This window comes from Leptidea sinapis, chromosome 3 (assembly GCF_905404315.1).
Source record: "Leptidea sinapis chromosome 3, ilLepSina1.1, whole genome shotgun sequence".
Classification (NCBI taxonomy): Eukaryota; Metazoa; Arthropoda; class Insecta; order Lepidoptera; family Pieridae; genus Leptidea; species Leptidea sinapis.
In genome coordinates, this window is record NC_066267.1 from 9,667,797 (window position 1) to 9,692,917 (window position 25,121).

Here is a 25,121-nt window from a genome sequence, read left to right on the forward strand (position 1 = left end):
GTATATTATGTTGTTACATATTGAAATTATACTTCTTTAGGCGCGTTATGAAAAAATTTGATGATTTAGATTATTTATGAGAGTGAAATTTTAAGATGCGCGCGCATCACTGTAACAAAAGTAACAGGGTGAAGTTGGTTCCTAAAATTTTCTGAAGTTTGCGACATTCGCTATTTTTTTTTTGTTTCTTCGTCCATTATTGATAGGCAAATGGTTCAAGCCCGTACAGCCGTATTCGTTATTTAATAATTAATTGTCAAAGCCATCGTTGCAAGATTTTTACAATATTGTTGTTTCTACAAACGTACAATAGCACGATCGATTTTGGAAGAAGTATAACTTTTTACGTGCATACATAAGTACACACGCACTTTTTCTATTATATAAGGGTTTCGAGCGAATTTCGAATAAAGTCGAATATTATGTATAACTATAAGGAGTTGTAATAATATTATAAGAATTTATAATTGTTGATTATTTATATATTAAGTGGATTAGTGTAACGGTTGCAGATATTTTTTACAATTTTATAATATAATAAACAACGTACCTAATAGTGCAATAATAATTAAAAGAAGTAACTAATATATTTTTTGCAGTCCTGTTTTTGGATTAAACATTATTATAATATTTAGTTTGTTTTATTAGACACCGAATTCCATAAAATATAGCTTTGATTCAACCTACTACAGTTGTTTGAATCAGACATGAAATACATAATGATATATTGACATGTTTATGACGAAAAGATTCACGCGTGAAACCTGATTTTCTTCTCCAAACTTTAAGGCTGTGTGAAATCATGCTTCATCGTGTTCATATGCCCAGAACAATGATGAAGAGAGTATCTCGGCCCCGTGCTCCAATACCTTTAAGTTGCTCAGCTCATGATGGGCAAGGAGGAGGGAGAGACGCCCTGGCCGATGGAGAAAATCCTAGCTACGAAATAACGGAGGTGGACTGCTACTACCACCACATGAGTAACTTAATTATGTGTTACCACCGACAAACAACTGTTTACTCTCTCGGCTCGGTTATTTAACCGTCTAGCAACTTCATGACTAGAGAGATATTTAAGGCAGAAGAAGAATACACGATAGAAACAAACTCTTTTAATTCAATGTTAACTAAATTCCGACACAAAAGTTTCAATGCTACCATCCTCGTCATCACCGCGTTTCAAGCCGCGAACTACGAACGCAAATCCGCAGTATGAGATGAGACGTTGTGACGAACTCTCCCTCCAAAGAGAATGTAAATACTACGTAATAAGAGGCGGGATTGCTAAATTAAAAATTTTAATTTAGTTTACTATGAAACGTGCAGTGATTTGACATAAGTTTGAAATAGTAGTAATTACATTATGGCGATTAGCGATGAAGTATAATGCGGCTAAGTTTGAAAGCGAACAGCTGCTTAAAACGTAGTGGATTTCGGCTATCTCCGTTTTTTACAAGATTATCTATATCCGTCATCTGCCAATCTATCAATGATTTTATACAATCGAGTGAATCGCTTTCTTCTTAGAAAAATTCGCTAGGCTGTCTCCCACTACACTGATAAAGACCTCCGAATTGTCCCAAACAAATATGATGGAAGTCTTAGATTAAGGATTCCAGGTTCCAGGAGGACAGGTGTAGTCACAAAGCGCGGCAACTAATACTACGCCGAAGAGGGCGTACTCGAGCCAGTCTCGAACAATGTGTGACGTTGACGTGCCACATGTTCTGTTAATCTTTGCTAATAATTGAAACTAAAATGCCGGGTTGCGTAGTAAAACTTTGTAAAAATAATACTACAAGAAATAAGAAAGACAAAATCACATATCATCAGTAAGTATTTTGTATGTTATTCATTTCAATGTAAAATAACACGAATCGTATCTTACAAAATTTGAAAGACGCCATTGAGTGTGAAGATGTCGCACACAAGCATCTAATAGTTGTCGTAATAAAAAAGCTATTGGTCTTATGTAGTGCGGTATCTAGTTGGAGCGCAGCGGAGACTAATCTTAATCTAAGAAATATTCGGAATAAGTCTAAACCCATCGGAAATGAGTCATCTTATTTGATAAGTTCAAAATGAAACAAAAACGTATTTCTGAACGATCATACCCTTCAACTACCGTTCGTTGTTTGTATTAGGTAAGACGGAGCAGCGGAAGGGTCGTATAGCATTAAGTAAAAGATGATGTAAAAGATCTAACTTATGTTAAATGATAATTCACCTGGATGAAAAGTCGTCTTGCCGGGAGAGAATCGGCCACTTGTCCCTCATACCAGGGCTAAAAGACAGAAAAAAATCGTCAACGCCACACGTGAGATAAGTAGGACATTGGTACCCGCGATCGTTTATTTTCCTCCCTAGGTGCGTTATTACATTACCGCTATATAATTGCAAGATTTTTAAAATATTAAAATGAATACAGTATTTTTCCTTAAAAAATAGACAAATGCCATCATGGACTTTTCTGTAGACCTAGATAATATACACAATTCCACGTTTCATAATTTTGTTACATCTCAAAGGGTTTAGGAAGGGTTTTCGTTGAAAGCTCCCAGACGGCTTATGTTTTTTCCAACAAATATCGTTAATGTATGCAAAAATGTTTACAATAACTTAACAAGATATATACTAAAATCTTCCTCGTTAACCACGCGAACCATTGGTCAAAACAGCTTGAAAATCGTTGCAGCCGTTTTTGTGTTTATCGCGAACAGACAGACAGACGCGGCGGAGGACTTTGTTTTATAATAATGTGTAGTGATTACATGATGATAACTTTTAAACAAAATGCCAGAGCGTTTTTTTTTTATGATAATAAGGGACGAGACGAGCAGGACGTTCAGCTGATGGTAATTGATACGCCCTGCCCATTACAATGCAGTGCCGCTCAGGATTCTTGAAAAACTCAAAAATTCTGAGCGGCACCACAATTGCGCTCGTCACCTTGAGACTAAGATGTTAAGTCTCATTTACCCAGTAATTTCACTAGCTACGGCGCCCTTCAGACCGAAACACAGTAATGCTTACACATTACTGCTTCACGGCAGAAATAGGCGCCATTGTGGTACCCATAATCTAGCCGGCATCCGGTGCAAAGGAGCCTCCCACTGGCGGTCTTTTTGCCTCAGTATAATAATAATAAATCATTTTATTTCAGCCTTCAAGGCCCATAAATAAAATACCTTATAATCTAACATACATATTTATATAACTTAAATCTTCGTCACAGTTTCGCGGCGATGTGAGGCGCGGGTTCGGTAGCTTCCGGCGGTCGGCCACGGCCGCGATACTTGCGGAACACGACCCCCTTCGGCCACAGCTTCACGTCCAGGAAGGTCGATATATGCTGTGTTGGGACGCGAACAACAAAAGAGTTAAAGTCTACTGCGTGACGCGTCACCCACTTTTCAACCCCCAACCGGAACCGTATCTTCTCCACCAAGTACTGAACAATGTCGGAGGCCTTGGTGGTGTGGTGAAAGCGATACACGTAGATATACGTCGCTGGGATTACGGGACGCAGGAGCTGGTTCTGTCCTATCGGTGCTGTGCCACATTTATTACGACTAGGAGGCCTCCTCTTCCCCCGCTCAATATCGTAACTAAACAATCATCTGTACAAAATTAAGTCTTAATTGTTAGCTGGGTTATAGAGTATTTAATCAACCGGAAACGCTATTTATTTTTTGTATAGGTAAATTGTTTATTTGATGAGTCCGCTGGCCGAACTGCGTGTAATTCTACTTATAACATTAGTCGCGGTCCCATAATGTAACGAATGCGGCGAAAAAAATACTAAGCAAAATATATTTCATTTGCCATTGTTTGTTTTATGTAGACAAGGCTAGGTGACGAATAAGACGCATAGATGGCTTGAAATATAATGTAATACGTAATACCAATATGATTATTTTTCGAAAGACTGGGAATGCAATAGGGAATCGAATTATCCTAGTCGTCGACCTAAAATTGTAAGTCTTTCTAATACAAAAAACTTATAGAGCGGCTTATACTTGACATAATAGGTGTAGATATATAATAACTGCCTTATTCATAATAAAACGCTTTTCGAAGGTATAAAGCTATATTAGTTAAGTGATTTAAGCCTATCGAACGTTCGGTAAATTCATATTCATATTCGTTAGATAAATCTTCCAAAACTAATACGTCTCTATAGTACGCAATGTTGCCATTTCGTACAAAAAGAAACATGATTTTAACTAATTTAATGAGGAACTGTCAATGGAAACAGACATTTTTCAATGTCAATGGTTTGTCAGTTGTCAAAAGTCGATGTCAAAATTATTTCAAACTTCGAAAATCAAAGTTTTGAAGGTTTTCGGTTGTCAATCTATGACGGATATCCAACAACTTTGAGCGGGAAGCTATATATCACATTATTTAAGGAAAAGTTGAAATAATTAAATAGGTTTATAGAAGGGTCCTAGCTACTATAAGTCTTTTAGCTCTAATACGCGATTATGAATACCATTTCTTAACAAGCGTATATCATGTTTCAATCATATTTTAAATTTCCGCTTAGTCATTATGAATAAGACAGTAACTCTTTAGTCTCTGTTTGTATTATTTTGTCTAATCCTGGTCATTGCTAAAAAATACAAAATAAACAGTCTTATCTATATATATAAAAATGAATTGTTATTCGTTAGTCTCGCTAAAACTCGAGAATGGTTGGACCGATTTGGCTAATTTTGGTCTTGAATTATTTGTAGAAGACGTCCAGAGAAAGTTTAAAATGAAAGTTGAATAAATATGTAAAAATTCGGAATTAAATAAAAACAACAACTTTGATTTTCCTTTGATGTGTCCCCCGTCGTTCGTAAATCAAATAAAAATAATAGTTTAAAATGAATAACTAATTAGAATTTTTAAATCAGGAGGTAAAAAATAAACCTAATTTTAGGTAAGTGTAGTAGGTAGATTAACTACAGTTGTTAACTATATATCAGATTATTTTTATGTAGATTGATAAATCTTAACTTTGTCCAAAAATAAAATTTCTGCACCTAACCGCACCAACAAAACAAAACAGAAAGTTTATCAGAAAGCTTTGAAGTGATTAACACTAATTGTATAATAACTGTGTGTCTGTCAATATCAAATTGAAACCTTATAAATAGCCAGTATTTCAGGAAAACTCTGTTTTGTAAGTAAGGAATATCGTGTGTAAATCGAAAATAATAATAAAGTTTCATTCGTACCGAGCATTGTTTTTATTTGTTTTAATATAAAAAGGTTTCCAATTGTTTGTTTTAAGTTTATTTTATACAAAAGTTTAGGTATTTTATTTATCGTTTGAGGCAGTACGAAGTCTGCCGGGTCAGCTAGTATATATATTTATATAAAAATGATTGCTGTTCTCTCGTCTCTGGTCTCGGTCTCGCTAAAACTCGAGAACGGCTGGACAGATTTGGCTAATTTTGGTCTTGAACTTTTTGTGGAAGTCCAGAGAAGGTTTAAAAGGTTGAACAAATATGAAAATACTCGGAATTAAATAAAAACAACAATTTTGATTATCCTTTGTGAATTTTAGCTGCCATGGATGAATAGAAGTAGTTGGAATGTACCTAATGCAATTCTTAAAAATATATTGGCTAATACTAAACAGTTACATAGTTAAATTTAGGTTACTCAGCGAATGGTTGTTATAATAGAAAACGAACTTTACTGTTCCGTATTTAAGTTCGAATACTATCTCCGTTGTGTTTAATATTCCAGACTAAAGTACTTATAACACATAGTCCGTGGCCGCGTTACGTTAAAAAAAAATTAAATTCAAAATTTCTATATTTAGTATTAAAATATATATACAAAATTACTTAAATCTACTTATTAAAGCAATTTACAACTAAGCCTTATATATGTAGGTATCAGAAAACTTATTTCTACAACCCTATCTACGTATTAAGGGATAAAACTTTATCATGCTTAAAAACTAATACATGAGGTTTGTGGGGGGGAAATCCAGGAAACTGGGAAAACCTGGCTATTTGCTATTGATATAACGTAATATTAATTGTAACCAACCCTCGTTACGTTTACGAAGCCAATTCACTTTATAGCCCGCTTCCAGTCCCGAGCAGAGAATAAACAATTTCAGCTAAAAGCATTCAAGTGTACATACAATGTAAACTTGGGACAAAGGTGAGAGTATTCCGGTAACACACAGTTAAATAGTTTTTTAACCTTATAATTCAAATGAAAGACACTTAAAGAGTTTAAGTGCTAAAACGATTTACTTATATTGTATATATAAAAGATTTGTGTTCACTGCGATGCCTAATTTTAATTACTATTTCAATCTATATTCCTATGGTATATTGTTATGGGGCAGTGAGCTGAAATTAATACAATCTTTGTGCTGCAGAAGAGGGCTATTCGCACTATTTACAACCTAGGAACAATTTAGAGAAATAAACATTTTGACTGTTGCTTCTCAATATATTCTTGATAATGTTCTATATGGTCATAAGCACATTGAGAAATTTTCTAGAAACTGTGACAATCATAATATTAACACGAGGAACAAACATAAACTTGTCATGCCTACTACTTAGCTAGTCGAGCTGGTAAGTCTTTTGTGGGGCGATGTATATGCTTTTACAATAAGATTTTAGTATTACGATTTCAAAAGAATTTTTAAAAAAACGTTTGTGTGGTAAAGGTTACTATAACATGATGACTCTCTTAATGATTCCACAGATTGCGAATGGAGAGACCGCCCTCAGGCTATTAAATAATATGTTAAATTGTACAATATTACTTTGTAAACATATTTTTTGATGGAAAAAAGGCCGCTGAGTTTGTTGCACCTATTCTTCTCAGGTCTGAGGCATTCTTTTTGGAATGGCTGGTAGTTTTTGACTTTTAATAAGTGATGTGACATCCTATTTTGAATAAAAATATTTGAATTTGAATTTCAAATATCATTCTTGTCTTACAAAGATTAAGGTAGTGATTACGGGACTCCATTTCCAACAATCGTAACCTACTTCCCTGGTTATATCTTCTTAAGTCCGTTTTCCACAAGGTGTCAGCATACTTTATCTGTGATCATGTGTATTGATACCACGGTTTGAATTACTATCCATAAGAATTTGCATTCTATCCATCATTATTAACTCCCAAAGAGGAAGGTAATGATTATAGGAATCCATTTGTTGTCAATGTTCTGATGTACGTTGCTGTAGGTAAGTGTACCTAAATAAATAAATTGGTGTGGGGTTCGAACGATCACTTTCAGAAACCGGAGATTAAATATAGCAACCTTTGACTACTCGGTCAACCTGTACATCTCAGTCAAATCAATATAGGTCCTGGATAGGTAATAACCATTAATTATACTCTAAAGCCATCTCTGAAACACGCTGCATCTTTTGGTATAAGTATTATTAGGATATGTTCAATAGTTTTCGCAGTATAACAGAAGGGAGAGGGAGGCTCCTTTGCCCAGGATGCCGGCAATATTATGGGTACCACAACGGCGCCTATTTCTGCCATGAAGCAGTAATGTGTAAACATTACTGTGTTTCGGTCTGAAGGGTGCCGTAGCTAGTGAAATTACTGGGCAAATGAGACTTAATATCTTATGTCACAAGGTGACGAGCGCAATTGTAGTGCCGTTGAGAATCTTTTGATTTTTCAAGAATCCGGAGCGGCACTGCATTGTAATGGGCAGGTCGTATCAATCACCTTCAGCTGAACGTCCTACTCGTCTCGTCCCGTATTTTCAAAACCCTCTCTATCTTCTTTACGTGACCATATAACCCCAACATTTTCTTCGAACTTCCTCTCAATTTCTCCCACTAACTTGAGATTTTCATAATAAATCATCTTGCTTCATTAACAGCGTGACGCCATAATAGCGACATTAACGACTGTTTTCAATAACCTATCTATACTTAGCGTAACTTACTAGAGGTAGACAAAAATATCCCTTTTAAGCTTACTTACATTTCAATAACCTATCGACAGATAGTATTAGACTATAACTATATTGGACATAACTATTTTATATTATTTGGATAGATAAGATCTTGCTATTAAACGGTGATAGCAGTATATCCGATACTAGAGATACGTTATTGAGAACGGCCGATGAACACACGGGTAGAGCTATCTAATCTTAATCGTAAAAAAATAATTCTAAATTTTAAGTAAATAATAGAAATTTTCAAAATAAACAAATTAAATATTTAGTAAACAAAATTTTAATCACCCTTACTTTCGAACCAGGGTCTTCTGCTTTCCGGATCACCCAATGTCCCATCTGAGCTATTATAGTCTTGTATATAATGGCGAAATACCTTTATATTCTAATGTTATTGTAGCTGTTTCTCATTAAAACATGGATAAAACTACATTCTTAAAATTGAAATGTAGGTAGATCAATTTATCGCCCCCGAAATCCCCTGTAAACAAAATTTTATGAAAATCGTTGGAGCCGTTCCCGAGATTCAAATTATATATATTGAAAAATTGCTCATTTAAAGATATATGGTAAATACATATAAACATCCATGAGTCAGAAACAATCACCCAAATTCATCATATAAATTATTGCACCTACCGGGATTCGAACCCGGTACCTTTAGCTTAGTAGTCAGGGTCACTAACCAATCGGCTATATGGGTCGTCAATTTAATGTCGCCATACTAGCGCCACTCTGTATAATATTGTGAAAGAATCCGACACACTCTCCCGGCCTTTATAAATTTACCGGGTAGGCGTGTCTTAGGATATTTTGCCGGAATACGTGACTGAGCTTAAATATCAGGCATTACGTAATACGTTTGTCGGCAAAATACTTTATTTGTTGAGCCGTATTGAAAAAAGGATAACGCTGTCAATTGGCTGTGGTCTTATAATATAATAACTTGGTCTTATATACACAGTATTCGATTAGATTCAAATCAATGTTGATCAATTTGTGTATAATTTTTATGTTTGACCAGTAGGAGGCTCCTTTACACAGGATGCCGGCTGGATTATGGGTACAACAACGGCGCCTATTTCTGCCGTGAAGCAGTAATGTGTAAACATTATTGTATTTCAGTCTGAAGGGCGCCGTAGCTAGTGAAATTACTGGGAAAAATGAGTCACACATGAACATCTTGTCTTAAGGTGACGAGCGCATTTGTAGTGCCGCTCAGAATTTTTGGGGTTTTCAAGAATCCTGAATAGCACTACATTGTAATGGGCATCTAGGTATCAGTTACCATCAACTGTATTTCCTGCTCGTCTCGTCCCTTATTTTCATAAAAAAAGATAAAAACATGGTTTTGTATAAAAACTATTCGATGAGATTCAAATTAATGTTGGGGGTAGAATACATAGCTTTTTTAAAGGATGAAAGATTGCGGTAGAATAATTGTTTCTTACCCACAAATTAACTGTACAACCAACTGTTGCTAAGTCAAGACAAAAATATTTTTTCATTATGTTTCAAAAACTTTAATATATCGAAAAGAGTTAACCTTAAATGCTCCTTTGTTAAATCGACCAAACAAAACAGAAATATCTTTAGTTTTGAATACAATATGGAGCTTTCTTCCTCGTACCACGAAGCTGTGGAATGAGCTTCCTTGTGCGGTGTTTCCGGGACGATACGACATGGGTACCTTCAAGAAAAGCGCGTACACCTTCCTTAAAGGCCGGCAACGCTCTTGTGATTCCTCTGGTGTTGCAGGAGAGTGTGGGCGGCGGTGATCACTTAACACCAGGTGACCCGTACGCTCGTTTGTCCTCCTATTCCATAAAAAAAAATATACTAAAACTTGTTAGGGATATATTCTAAGATATTGTAAGATATACTTGTAACCCTGTATTCTAAGTTATGACAGCTTCACAAGACCCGCAACTCGATCTGTTACAATTTACACTACATTATGTTCTCGTATTCCATAAATAATGTCGATCATTTTCTACTTTAATACCCTTAAAAGAGGTCCTGAACGTGAATTGTTTTCTGATCGATAGAATTATGAGTTGAAACGCTTCTGTAACACGTACCTACTCAATCTCAGCGAGCTTCCTGCGCGAAACTATAATGAAACTTTTCATACAGTAAGCCTTTCCTGATAGAAGTCTTATTATAAATGTATATACCTTGAAGCATTCCATTAGGTATGCTTAAGCTAAGCAGCTTAACTGTGGTTAAAGAACTTTAACTGTAGTTTCAAATGTATGAGACGTAATCTTTCAATGTTATCTAAACTAATATTATAAAGAGGAAACATTTGTGTTTTTCTATGTATGTTCGTACCGTTTTCACACAAAAACTACTGGAACAATTTAAAAAAATATTTCAACATTAGAAAGCTGCATCTTCACTGAGTGACATGGACTATATTACATTAAAAAAAAATAGGGATCTCTTATAAAAATGCAATAAAATAATCCAAGGTGTGAGAATTAGTCACAAAAATTTGTCATCGCGTGCGCTGCGGAAACTATTGACGATAGAACAAAAAATATTCAACAGTATTATAAAGCGTATATCTACAAAAAAGTCCGCGATACCATAAGTCTAACTACTGTAGTTATGCCACTATAACTACCTTTTAAAAGTTGATATAATTGCCGACTATAATCAAACCATATTATTCATACCTGCGTATAATCCTTATCCCATAATAAGATATTTTATTAAAGACCATTTCAAGTAAGATACTTTTGAAACAATTAAAATCGGACATTCCATTACATTCCATTCCATTCCATGAAATGAAATGAAATGAAATGAAATGAAATGAAATGAAATGAAATGAAATGAAATGAAATGAAATGAAATGAAATGAAATGAAATGAAATGAAATGAAATGAAATGAAATGAAATGAAATGAAATGAAATGAAATGAAATGAAAAGAAATGAAATGAAATGAAATGAAAAAATATATAGTCCGAATTAGTAGACTTTCCACTACGACGAGATCGGTATCTATGAGAGTGAAACCGCGGGGCATTGCTAGTGTAAGGTGCAAGGTAGGTCACATGATCAGGATCTTCGTGGTTATTCATATTTTTGTGGGCGTTGAACACAACAGCAAATAAAAGACAGTCTTATAAACGTTACACTCGTAGGTAGGTACAGTTCACAAGCCTGATATAAAGTTATAAGAACGTGGCGTTCCCGGCATGCGCATGCGTCACAACCGCCTCGCTCAATAGTTGTTCCCTGACTGCCTGCACGACGCTCGCCCGGCGCCTGATCTCGACCGCCTTTGCACCGCACGCCGGTTACACCCGACCCAAGATGAGTACCGAAATATCTTCGTACCCGCTTATGTAGCATTTCGTAGAAGGGGTTTTTTATGGAAGAGGAGGACAAATGAGCGTACATGTGACCTGATGTTAAGTGATCACCGCCGCTCACATTCTCTTGCAACACCAGAGCGTTTCTGCCTTTTTAGTATGAAGTACGCGCCATTGTACATTTCCTGACGGGTCCATCATGTCAAAGCTTTATATACCTACATAATATATTTGTCAGTATCGGAACAGATAGCATAAGACGCGAATACATAAATTTTCTTCCATGAAATATTTAAGAAATTTGGAGTTAACATCTTTGTCCTGCGGTTGATAGTATAATATATTATAGTTCTTCTCTGGAAGTCGTGTGGGCTGAAAAGTAGCACTATAGGTATATTTGCACCTCGCCTGTGCAGCTAGGCAGTTAATACTGAGCGAGCTTCATTTGGTGACAATCACTGCCACACAGTACTGTCAGCGTCAAAAAGATAGCGTCACTCATTGTATTCAAAAACATAGCAACACCCATCGTTACAATATACATTGATTCACATAACGTGACCAAACAGTTACTGTCATCTAAAGTCAAATATATCGGGACACCATAAACGTCATCAACAGCTACAGTCAAAGCACTAGATGCATTGCTACAAACAAAATAGCCAAAATATAGATCGACCCAAAGTGTTCAGAAATATGGATACCTACATTTGTGGAACAAAACCTATTTTTTATAAAAAGTAATTTAGAACCTTAGATACGCACAATTAACCAAAACGGGTTCATCTGAACCCGGCATTTGGAATTTGCCAATAATATTTCTCAGCTTGATTTGTTAACAAGCGCCACCACCGTCATGAACTCCCATAAGATATCCCAATTAATAATTACATTTATTAACCTACTGTGAATATATAAATACTATTTAATAATAAAGTTAGTTGGCACTACAGCAGTGCCAACTAACAGTTGGTAGCATCATCACGGTAGACGGTCGTGCCCTATATAAGCCAGACCGTTAAGTTCGAGAATGCGGTATCTCAGCGGATACTCCATAGGGAGTGCCGCTTGCACCTCTCTCTCCCCAAGAGAAGGTCGCCTTCGATGAAGGCTTAGAGGGCACCTGCCCAAAGCCAACTGCAGGTGGTGTTTATTGGGTAGGCACCTAGGTTTTCACGTGAGTCCCACATAACCAAAGCAGACTTAGGCTGCGTTGGTATGAATGAGCATTCACCACCTCCCTCCCGTCATTATCCCGGAGGGTAGCCCTTTCCCTTTGTTTGGGCGAAAAAAAAAATTCGAGAATGCATTACCTATTGTGAATTCTAAGGGATAACGCTGCCCAAATTGTTTATATTAATGGACACTGTAAAGTACAGATATTTTCATTTTATTATGTGCGTTTAAATTACTGACCCCTTCTACATATTGTAAATTATAACTCCTTTATTTACCAAGCGCACAATTATAAACATTACTCACAGTTAAGTCGCAACAAACTTGAAAACTTGAAAGGACTTGTTTACATCGCGTTTCACTTTATAGTGTAATTACCAAGTTGTTTAGTGAATGTGGAGACAGTAAATAGCGTCCTGGGACAAGCGCCTGTGGCTCGAAGGTGGGGCAGTAGACTTTGGCCCAATAAATTCACGCACTGTGGTGAATTGTTATTGTTGCTTCAAGGAAATGTTTTCGAGTTGTTTCAGCGTTCTTGTCGCATCTTAATTTAGCTGTATTTATTGTTGGTGAACGATCAATGCTGTATCTACAATGAGTGAATAAGTTGTAAAAAAAAGGTGAACAGTTTGACAGTTACGGGGAGTAGAACGGTTTCATATTATCATGATAGGTGCCATCAATTTTAAATATCTATTATTACGTTATTTATTTATTCGTTAACCCAACAATCGGACACTAATACATAAATTACATACAAAAAATAAAAAAAATATAATATCTAATATCTATGTCACGGTCTAGTATAAAAATAAGGTGACACCTTACATAACAGTGTAGCACCAAAACAAACCGATTGACGTGTAAATACTAGCTATACAAATAATAGCACCACGCACACACTTGCACTACTACAGGCCGATAGGCGGCCATTTTGAGAATTGTTATCGTCTGTGACAGATCAGTTTGCGTCTCAATAAAATATTTCAAATTACCTTCGTGCGTTGTGAAAAAGTATAAAAGCGATACTATAGAAGTATTTGTGGTCATATATGATTATTTAAGGGAGAAAAAAATATGTAACTAGTATCCCCCGTAACCGCACACACACTAGCATAACGGTGCTTCACCTGCTAGTCCGTGATCTAAGTATACAGACAACTTACAGGGTTACACATAATTCAACAGCTGTTACCATCATTACCATAATATACTTATTGAGAGAGACGATTATTTAAAAACAATAACATTTGAAAACAACGAAAAACGATATCACAAACAAAATTATTTCCTAAAACGTCACGTCATTGAATAATAAATCGCCTAGATTTGGTTCAAATTAACTGATAAAATCCTTTTACTCGGAATACCAACTTCTATCGACTATCGTAGAATACATAGCTTTTTTAAAGGATGAAAGATTGCGGTAGAATAATTGTTTCTTACCCACAAATTAACTGTACAACCAACTGTTGCTAAGTCAAGACAAAAATATTTTTTCATTATGTTTCAAAAACTTTAATATATCGAAAAGAGTTAACCTTAAATGCTCCTTTGTTAAATCGACCAAACAAAACAGAAATATCTTTAGTTTTGAATACAATATGGAGCTTTCTTCCTCGTACCACGAAGCTGTGGAATGAGCTTCCTTGTGCGGTGTTTCCGGGACGATACGACATGGGTACCTTCAAGAAAAGCGCGTACACCTTCCTTAAAGGCCGGCAACGCTCTTGTGATTCCTCTGGTGTTGCAGGAGAGTGTGGGCGGCGGTGATCACTTAACACCAGGTGACCCGTACGCTCGTTTGTCCTCCTATTCCATAAAAAAAAAATATACTAAAACTTGTTAGGGATATATTCTAAGATATTGTAAGATATACTTGTAACCCTGTATTCTAAGTTATGACAGCTTCACAAGACCCGCAACTCGATCTGTTACAATTTACACTACATTATGTTCTCGTATTCCATAAATAATGTCGATCATTTTCTACTTTAATACCCTTAAAAGAGGTCCTGAACGTGAATTGTTTTCTGATCGATAGAATTATGAGTTGAAACGCTTCTGAAACACGTACCTACTCAATCTCAGCGAGCTTCCTGCGCGAAACTATAATGAAACTTTTCATACAGTAAGCCTTTCCTGATAGAAGTCTTATTATAAATGTATATACCTTGAAGCATTCCATTAGGTATGCTTAAGCTAAGCAGCTTAACTGTGGTTAAAGAACTTTAACTGTAGTTTCAAATGTATGAGACGTAATCTTTCAATGTTATCTAAAATTATAAAGAGGAAACATTTGTGTTTTTCTATGTATGTTCGTACCGTTTTCACACAAAAACTACCGGAACAATTTAAAAAAATATTTCAACATTAGAAAGCTGCATCTTCACTGAGTGAGGTGGACTATATTACATTAAAAAAAAATAGGGATCTCTTATAAAAATGCAATAAAATAATCCAAGGTGTGAGAATTAGTCACAAAAATTTGTCATCGCGTGCGCTGCGGAAACTATTGACGATAGAACAAAAAATATTCAACAGTATTATAAAGCGTATATCTACAAAAAAGTCCGCGATACCATAAGTCTAACTACTGTAGTTATGCCACTATAACTACCTTTTAAAAGTTGATATAATTGCCGACTATAATCAAACCATATTATTCATACCTGCGTATAATCCTTATCCCATTATAAGATATTTTATTAAAGACCATTTCAAGTAAGATACTTTTGAAACAATTAAAATCGGACATTCCATTCAAAAGATATAACGAACCTAAAAATGAAATGAAATGAAGTGAAATGAAGTGAAATGAAGTGAAATGAAGTGAAATGAAGTGAAATGAAGTGAAATGAAGTGAAATGAAGTGAAGTGAAGTGAAGTGAAGTGAAATGAAATGAAGTGAAGTGAAATGAAATGAAATGAAATGAAATGAAATGAAATGAAATGAAATGAAATGAAATGAAATGAAATGAAATGAAATGAAATGAAATGAAATGAAATAAAATAAAATAAAAAAATATATAGTCCGAATTAGTAGACTTTCCACTACGACGAGATCGGTATCTATGAGAGTGAAACCGCGGGGCATTGCTAGTGTAAGGTGCAAGGTAGGTCACATGATCAGGATCTTCGTGGTTATTCATATTTTTGTGGGCGTTGAACACAACAGCAAATAAAAGACAGTCTTATAAACGTTACACTCGTAGGTAGGTACAGTTCACAAGCCTGATATAAAGTTATAAGAACGTGGCGTTCCCGGCATGCGCATGCGTCACAACCGCCTCGCTCAATAGTTGTTCCCTGACTGCCTGCACGACGCTCGCCCGGCGCCTGATCTCGACCGCCTTTGCACCGCACGCCGGTTACACCCGACCCAAGATGAGTACCGAAATATCTTCGTACCCGCTTATGTAGCATTTCGTAGAAGGGGTTTTTTATGGAAGAGGAGGACAAATGAGCGTACATGTGACCTGATGTTAAGTGATCACCGCCGCTCACATTCTCTTGCAACACCAGAGCGTTTCTGCCTTTTTAGTATGAAGTACGCGCCATTGTACATTTCCTGACGGGTCCATCATGTCAAAGCTTTATATACCTACATAATATATTTGTCAGTATCGGAACAGATAGCATAAGACGCGAATACATAAATTTTCTTCCATGAAATATTTAAGAAATTTGGAGTTAACATCTTTGTCCTGCGGTTGATAGTATAATATATTATAGTTCTTCTCTGGAAGTCGTGTGGGCTGAAAAGTAGCACTATAGGTATATTTGCACCTCGCCTGTGCAGCTAGGCAGTTAATACTGAGCGAGCTTCATTTGGTGACAATCACTGCCACACAGTACTGTCAGCGTCAAAAAGATAGCGTCACTCATTGTATTCAAAAACATAGCAACACCCATCGTTACAATATACATTGATTCACATAACGTGACCAAACAGTTACTGTCATCTAAAGTCAAATATATCGGGACACCATAAACGTCATCAACAGCTACAGTCAAAGCACTAGATGCATTGCTACAAACAAAATAGCCAAAATATAGATCGACCCAAAGTGTTCAGAAATATGGATACCTACATTTGTGGAACAAAACCTATTTTTTATAAAAAGTAATTTAGAACCTTAGATACGCACAATTAACCAAAACGGGTTCATCTGAACCCGGCATTTGGAATTTGCCAATAATATTTCTCAGCTTGATTTGTTAACAAGCGCCACCACCGTCATGAACTCCCATAAGATATCCCAATTAATAATTACATTTATTAACCTACTGTGAATATATAAATACTATTTAATAATAAAGTTAGTTGGCACTACAGCAGTGCCAACTAACAGTTGGTAGCATCATCACGGTAGACGGTAGTGCCCTATATAAGCCAGACTGTTAAGTTCGAGAATGCGGTATCTCAGCGGATACTCCATAGGGAGTGCCGCTTGCACCTCTCTCTCCCCAAGAGAAGGTCGCCTTCGATGAAGGCTTAGAGGGCACCTGCCCAAAGCCAACTGAAGGTGGTGTTTATTGGGTAGGTACCTAGGTTTTCACGTGAGTCCCACATAACCAAAGCAGACTTAGGCTGCGTTTGTATGAATGCTAGCATTCACCACCTCCCTCCCGTCATTATCCCGGAGGGTAGCCCTTTCCCTTTGTTTGGGCGAAAAAAAATTCGAGAATGCATTACCTATTGTGAATTCTAAGGGATAACGCTGCCCAAATTGTTTATATTAATGGACACTGTAAAGTACAGATATTTTCATTTTATTATGTGCGTTTAAATTACTGACCCCTTCTACATATTGTAAATTATAATTCCTTTATTTACCAAGCGCACAATTATAAACATTACTTACAGTTAAGTCGCAACAAACTTGAAAACTTGAAAGGACTTGTTTACATCGCGTTTCACTTTATAGTGTTACCAAGTTGTTTAGTGAATGTGGAGACAGTAAATAGCGTCCTGGGACAAGCGCCTGTGGCTCGAAGGTGGGGCAGTAGACTTTGGCCCAATAAATTCACGCACTGTGGTGAATTGTTATTGTTGCTTCAAGGAAATGTTTTCGAGTTGTTTCAGCGTTCTTGTCGCATCTTAATTTAGCTGTATTTATTGTTGGTGAACGATCAATGAGTGAATAAGTTGTAAAAAAAAAGGTGAACAGTTTGACAGTTACGGGGAGTAGAACGGTTTCATATTATCATGATAGGTGCCATCAATTTTAAATATCTATTATTACGTTATTTATTTATTCGTTAACCCAACAATCGGACACTAATACATAAATTACATACAAAAAATAAAAAAAATATAATATCTAATATCTATGTCACGGTCTAGTATAAAAATAAGGACTCCGTGTCACCTTACATAACAGTGTAGCACCAAAACAAACCGATTGACGTGTAAATACTAGCTATACAAATAATAGCACCACGCACACACTTGCACTACTACAGGCCGATAGGCGGCCATTTTGAGAATTGTTATCGTCTGTGACAGATCAGTTTGCGTCTCAATAAAATATTTCAAATTACCTTCGTGCGTTGTGAAAAAGTATAAAAGCGATACTATAGAAGTATTTGTGGTCATATATGATTATTTAAGGGAGAAAAAAATATGTAACTAGTATCCCCCGTAACCGCACACACACTAGCATAACGGTGCTTCACTTGCTAGTCCGTGATCTAAGTATACAGACAACTTACAGGGTTACACATAATTCAACAGCTGTTACCATCATTACCATAATATACTTATTGAGAGAGACGATTATTTAAAAACAATAACATTTGAAAACAACGAAAAACGATATCACAAACAAAATTATTTCCTAAAACGTCACGTCATTGAATAATAAATCGCCTAGATTTGGTTCAAATTAACTGATAAAATCCTTTTACTCGGAATACCAACTTCTATCGACGCAGTTTGAATTAATTGCTTATTTATTTTATCAGTCTTCGTTTGATTGATTAATGTGGTATGGCAGTTTATTTTGTAGTATTGGAACCATAGAAATCTAAAAAATAAGGTGATAGAAATGTTATTTGGTGCTAATCCCGTGTTAGACGAATAACGCCTAAATATATTCATAATTCTAAGTGGCTGTTTTACAATGTCCATGTAAAGTAGTAGATTGTCAAAGGCTAGATAAATTAATCATCATCATCTGCCAGAAAACGTTCATTGCTGGAAAAAGGCCTCCCCCAAAGATTTCCACGACGATCGGTCCTGCGCTGCCCTCATCCAACGTACTCCAGCGATCTTGACCAGATCGTCGGTCCATCTTGTGGGGGGCCTACCAACACTGCGTCTTCCGGTACGTGGATGCCATTTGAGGACTTTACTGCCCAGAAATCAAGATAAATTAATGGCTACGTAAAATTTCCAGAAATAACAGACTGCGTTTCACAATAATTTTTTTAATATCTAGATGACTTATCTGCCAGTTCGGTCCGGTAACCTTGCACTCAATACTTACGTTTGAGGAAATGAAAATATTTAAAAAAAACTGCTTCATATACGAAATAACTTAACACAAGCTAAACCGCTGTTAATAAAAAAAAAATTTTTTTTACAGGTTACTTTCACTTCTACTACTTTTCACAATAAAATGAATCAACACATAATTGTATTTCGCTTCGGTGTAACAAAATTTGAGAATATCAATTAAGGCGAAGAGTAAGCAGAAAACACGCAAACGTGGTGTTTTTAGACAAGTTTTGTGGTGAAAGTATATCAATTCGAGCTATGAACACTACTTAATCGTGTTACACATATCCTTAAGTCTTATATGTAGGTTGCTAATGCTTGCTGTTGGTTATAGTTAACACTGCCGAGCCTTTTTGAACTACAACTTTTCTTTGAAGTTAAATAAGTTTTTTGGCATGGCGTGACGCATTTTTTGGTACTTTTCTCAGAAAAGTTATTCTTATAGCTTGTACTTTTTTGTGTAGGTTGATTTATTCAGATTAGTAGTGAATAAATAAACTGTTTTCCACCCAAGAATTTTGAAAATATTAGCTTTGTTACATAGATGGCGGGCCTGCAGCCGTGAACTCATATCGCTCAAGATCGCTGGCATTTATTGTCGCCTTAATCAGTTGTCATTAGCCTTTCATAATTGTCAATAAGTCATAACATAAACAAACCATGTGCCAAACATTATAGTAGGGGAGCCCAAGCGGAGATTTTGGGATTTATTCGAGTGCGGCAGAATAACATAAGAGGGACAAACTTACATCTTTTGAAGTACTCCCAATATACCTGAGCCCTGTATAGGGTCGAACGTCTAGAGCAGCCGATCAGGTAAAAAAAATCGATCCTTGGAACAACTCGAGCGCATCATATTGAGGTTAGGATTAACGGACAATAAAATGACGCTGAAATACAATGAAAAGGATTTTTTTTAAATACTAGTAGGTGTAAATTCGACATAAATAAAATTTTGTTTAATATTTTTAATTATCTAAATCTAGAGTGAAGAATGGCCACATCAATTCGTTTTGTGTATAATTTTGCTATCTTAGATTAAGGATTGGTCTTCGCTGCGCGGCGCTTCCACTACCTACCTACTAACTAGTCTCGAACAATGTTGACGTACCACATGTTCTGTTAAACTTTGCTAATGATTGAAACTAAAATGCCGGGTTCCGTAGTAAAACTTTGTAAAAATAATACTACAAGAAATAAGAAAGACACTGGGATCACATATCATCAGTGCGAATTCTGTATTTTGTTAATTTCAAAGTAAAATAACACGAAGCATATGTAACAAAATTTGTAAGATGCCATTGAGTGTCAAGATGGCACGCACATAAGCATCTAATAGTTGCCGTGATAAAAAACTATTGTTCTTAGGTAGTGCGGTATCTAGTTGCAGCGCAGCGGAGACCAATCCTTACATTACATATTATTTTATTTTATTCAATAATTTTGTTTCACGCACTTCTTGTTTTCTTCTCTAAGTACGTTGTAAGAATTTTGCACCACTAAACTAATTTAATAAAATAGTGTTAATTGGATAGCATATTTCAAGAATTATTATTGAATTACTTCTGAATATAAATAACTCAAAGGTGACTGACTGACATAGTGATCTATCAACGCACAGCCCAAACCACTGGACACTGGGCTGAAATTTGGCATGCAGGTAGATGTTATGACGTAGGCATCCGCTAAGGATTTTGATTAATTCTACCCCCAAGGAGATAAAATAGGGGATGAAAGTTTGTGTGAAACTTTGTCAATTTTAAGCCGATCTGGCTGAGACTTTGCATGCATAAACCTACTATGTCGTAGGCATCCCCTATGAAAGGATGCAGGTTATATAAGATTAGTTATTTTAACTTTTCAGTTTAAAATATACGAATTTCTGTATGCTAGCGCCATCTACATTGCCATTAATTTGCGCTTTTACGATTATATTTATTTCCATTAGCATAATATAGAACATATCGACGCCGGAAAGCGATCTTGTCGTATCTCGAAAAATGCGAAAATGCGTTTCTAACATCATTCGAATCAAAAAAAAAAATACTGCATCGATTGACCTGGGTCTCATTATTCTACGAGTATTTCTCTCTTTTTTTATTAAATATAAAATTCATTAATTTTCAGCTTTCCACACATCTCCTCCAAGTATGTAAACTTGCCAAAATTGGCACCACTAAGGATATTTAGGTATACGATGTGAATTGGTTAGCAAATTGCAAGAAAAATATTCTTAAACTCAATTTGGCGAAATAATAGCTATCACAACAGTTTATAGGAGTATCTACAATTGAAAACAAGACCATAAAAGCAATTGTTATAAGTAATTTACGTGTCGTATTCGAGTATTTGTTACAAACTATAGCAGTGGAATGAAATCACGACCGACAAATCAAAAAGAGTGCTTAATAAAGAGAGGAATTAATCTGATTGTTTCATTTTGTTTGCCTCATTTCAATTTCAATTCCTACGCAAACCAAGTGGGATATATATTATCAGTGGGATGCTCCTTTGCACAGGAAGCCGGCTAGATTGTGGGTACCACAGCGGCGCCTATTTCTGCCGTGAAGCAGTACAGTGTAAGCATTACTGTGTTTCGGTCTGAAGGGCATCGTAGCTAGTGAAATTACTGGGCAAATGAGGCTTAACATCTTGTCTCGAGCGCAATTGTAGTGCCGCTCAGAATTTTTGGGTTATTTGAGAATCCTGAGCGGCACTGCATTGTAATGGGCATGGCGTTTCAATTACCATCAGCTGAACGTCCTGCTCGTCTCGTCCCTTATTATCTTAAAAAAAAAGTTTATTCTTTTTATATATACACTAAAGAAAGAAAGAAATAAATAAAAACTAATATACACTACGGACCTTGCAGTAAACATACATTTAATAATAGTTTTTTTTATAAAGAGAAGGAACGATACGAGCAGGACGTTCAGTTGATGGTAATTGATATGCCCTGCCCATTACAATGCAGTACCGCTCAGGATTGTTGAAAAACCCAAAAATTCTGAGGGGTAGTGCCGCTGCGCTCGTCACCTTGAGGCATAAGATGTCAAGTCTCATTTGACCAGTAATTTCACTCGTTACGGCGCGCTTCAGACCGAAACACAGTAATGTTTACACAGTGCTACTTCACGGTAGAAATAGGCACCGTTGTGGTACCCATCGTCTAGCCGGCATCCAGTGCAAAGGAGCCTGCCACTGGAGTTTAAGTGGGACTTATATTTTTTACCATCAAATCAAATCACTTTATTCATGTAGGTCACGCAAATGACACTTGAAAATGAATATCCAAAAAATACTTTTCTTATTGATTTTACCGCGATTTCGTAAGGGTTGATCTGATGAGAAGAAGTAGCAAGAAACATATTGCCACTCTTTTAAATGAACATTTACATTTTCATTGTTTTACAAATATATGAAAAGTGATGCAACAACACGTACTCAAACGTCAAATAGTCAATGTCTATACGAGTCAAAAAATTCACTGGAACACACAAAAAATCATCAAAATCGGTTAAGCCATTTAGGAGGTAGTTCAATTGTGAATCTAAACCATTCTCGAATCCACCTGAAGACACACAGAAAGTTTCATTAAAATCGGTCCAGCCGTTTAGGAGGAGATCAGTTACAACAGACGCACAAAAGAAATATATGTATTACTAGCTGACCCAGCAAACGTTGTATTGCCATACCAACCGATTCTCAGACCTACCAAATATATCGTACTACAATTATTGTATTCGATTGCCATCTTGCAACCCTATTCCGGATCTGTGGATGGATTAGAATAATACAAAAATCGTGATACAAAAATAGGTGTTGATCGTAGATCGCCGTGATGTACTTTTTTATGTTGTATCATAAAAAAATAAAAACATAAATTTTGTCCAAAAAAAAAATTATTGTGGACCACCCTTAACATTTAGGGGGATGAAAAATAGATGTTGTCCGATTCTCCATCCTAGCCGATATGCACACTAAGATTCACGAAAATCAGTCGAGCCGTTTCGGAGGAGTTCAATTACGTACACCGTGACACGAGAATTTTATGTATTAGAAGATTTGTTCACATATTATAAAGTTGGAGTTGTCGGCAGAAAATAAGCCGTCATAGAGCTTTCAACGAAAACGTTGTCTAAAACCTTTGTGATATAAAAAAATAATGTATGGTGGAAATACAGGAAATAAAGGACTACAGAAAAGTCCATATAAAGTATGGCATATGTCTGTCTCCTAAGGATAACTTACTTTATCTATTTTAATATTTTAAAATGATGGAGAGTATAAAGCTATATTGTAAAAGCTGTTTATACAAATACGATATTAATCTATATATAATTTTATTACTACATAATAAACACAAATAAAATTTTATGAACGATGCGGGACTCGAACCCACGACCTCTCGCGTGTAATTCATATTCAAATTCAAATTCAAGTATTTTTATTCAAAATAGGATGTGACATCACTTATTGAAAGTAAAATAACTACCACCCATTCCAAAATGAATGCCTCAGGCCTGAGAAGAATGGGCGCAACAAACTCAGCGGGCTCTTTTTTTTCATCAAATATATATTTTACAATTAAAGTAACATTTTATAATAAAACTTATTATTTAATAGCCTGAGGGCAGTCGCTCCATTCCCAATCTGTGGTATCATTACGAAAGTCATTTATGTTATAGTAACCTTTACCACACAAACGTTTTTTAACAATTATTTTGAATAACGAAATACTTTTGTTTTGAACATTTTCTGGGATCCTGTTGTAAAAGCATATACATCGCCCCACAAAACACTTGCTAACTCGACTTAGCCGAGTAGTAGGCATTATAAGCTTATGTCTGTTTCTGGTGTTGACATTATGGTTATGACAGTTTCTCGCAAATTCACTTATGTGCCTATGAACATACATTACATTATCAAGAATATATTGGGAAGCAACAGTCAAGATCTTAATTTCTTTGAATTTTGCTCTCAATGATTCCTTAGGGCCTAGGTTATAAATAACGCGAATAGCCCTCTTCTGCAGCACAAATATTGTATAAATATCGGCAGCTCTGCCCTACAGCAATATACCATAGGACATAATACTATGGAAATAACTAAAGTCACGCCGTATCTATGTCAGTTAATTCTCTAATCTTTTTAACCGCGTATGCTGCAGAACTAAGTCTGTTCGCCAATCCTTCAATATGCAGACCCCATTGTAATTTGGAATCCAGAGTAATGCCAAGGATTTAAGCAGATTCCACCGGTTTTATCACTTCCCCGTTTAACAAAACACTTGCATCAACATTTTTGACATTTGGTACGGTAAATTTAATATATTTAGTTTCCTTGCTATTTAACAATAGGTTATTAGCGCTAAACCAGTACACGATGTCAGTTAGAATATCGTTCACTTCGACATACATGGCTTATACTACTGTTAAAATTAAAGTTACAATGTCAACCTTATTTGGCTATTGTAAAATAATACGACATATTAAAGTAAAAATAATAATCTACTTGATTAAATCTACTTCAACAGAGACAGTTAATGTTTCGTAACAATGTGTTTAAGATGATTTCTAGTGGAAAAATCTTTTAAAAAATCCTGTAGAGGATCATTTTTCCCTAAAAGTTTTCAATTTTGGGGATAACTTATTTGTCTTTCTTCGTATGTATGTATGTATGTTTAGTTTCTATTTTGTAATCATTGTCTTGATGGTCTTCAGTCATTATTTAACTTTTTTTTTCAATCGATAGAATTTTGCATATTTGGTATAACTTTTAATAATTTTCTTGACGCAAATTTTTCGTATTCATCACAACAAGAAGTTTTAGAATTCTAGTTTGTTATCTTTTAATTTTGTTTAGATGTGAGGACTCTATGCAATATTCGTGCCAAAATAAATGCAAAGCTGAAAATATTATTCACAAACATAATATTATTTAAAAAATAGATTATTTACTATGAGTGGCCACCTGTGACTTATTTGCGTGTATTACTGACCATAAAATACATCTGTAACCCATTATTACCTCCGAGTATTGCTGGTCCATGCGCTAACTCGTAAACGGGTGCTGCTTGTGGTGCCAGGTCGACCTGTTATAGTTAATAAATCATTGTATTTGTTGGATGCAATTACTAATTGTGACAGTAATCACGAC

General features: G+C 35.7%; 1 protein-coding gene across 1 annotated transcript in view; it reads left to right on the forward strand.

Annotated features, from left to right (window-relative positions):
* Nucleotides 1-25,121, forward strand: part of LOC126979610 (zinc finger protein 33A-like) — a 109,346-nt gene extending 84,225 nt beyond the window's left edge. The window contains exon 11 of the transcript XR_007732851.1: nt 25,051-25,121. The gene's annotated coding sequence lies outside the window, so the exon portion shown is untranslated. The remainder of the gene's footprint in view (nt 1-25,050) is intronic.